We start from the raw sequence: 890 nt of genomic DNA, 5'->3' as shown, positions 1-890 counted from the left end.
GGGCGTACGGTGGTTAGCCTGTACTGCACCCAGATGCGATCCGAGCGGAAAGTTTCCGAGTCGTGGAATCCCTTCAATGGGCCAGATTCTAAGGACTTATCAATTCCACACGGGTTACCACTCCCGCTGTGGCTGGGATGGCCCTTACCCGGCACGCTTTCGCCGAGGGTCGAACCTTTGCCCCTAATGGGACCCCAGTGCCGAGTCATCGTCACCCCCGGTCAGTGGGACAGCGTTAACCACTAGACCGTTCGTTCATCCACGAAAGAGCCCCGTTGAAATGACGGGTTTAAGTTCAACTCCAAGAGTTCGACCGGTTCAGAAAAATGTAACTGGGATCGGAGATTCGAACCCCTGACTTGTGGCGCACGGGGCCGATTCTCTACCGGCGCGGCTACGGCGCCACAATGTGAGCGGCCGGGCGAGCTAGGCTAAACGCACGAGTCACTGCAGTAGCTTAAGCGGGAGAAAAACCGGTTCCATCAACACACTCTCTCACCTGACTTTTCGAGACCGGCCTCGTGGCTCTTTGATATCGCTGCGGAGTTTGAACTGTGAGTCGGGGGTTCTAATACTCGTGGCGCCTTCTAATTATTGGTTTTTATGTTTGAATTATACGCACTGTACGAGAAGCTCGACTACCCTTGGCAACCCGCGCTGGGCCCAGAGCAACGCAGTTATCGATTCGATATCGAAACGATATCGTTAGAACGTTCTCTAGTCGTTGCTTGTAAATTGGGGTGTCTGGAGGTATACCCCGTGCGCCACAAGTCAGGGGTGCCTACCTCACAGGGGCCCCGCCCGCCCAGCCGTCACGGCGCGACGATGCAGTGGCCACTCGCACAGGGGCTGCCGACCGACCGACCGACAACCTCGGAACGACCAGGACG

This window comes from Frankliniella occidentalis, unplaced genomic scaffold, assembly GCF_000697945.3.
Source record: "Frankliniella occidentalis isolate FOCC.00 unplaced genomic scaffold, Focc_3.1 Scaffold88, whole genome shotgun sequence".
NCBI lineage: Eukaryota > Metazoa > Arthropoda > Insecta > Thysanoptera > Thripidae > Frankliniella > Frankliniella occidentalis.
The sequence above is the reverse complement of the archived record's forward strand: the minus strand, read 5'-3'. Positions refer to the sequence as shown.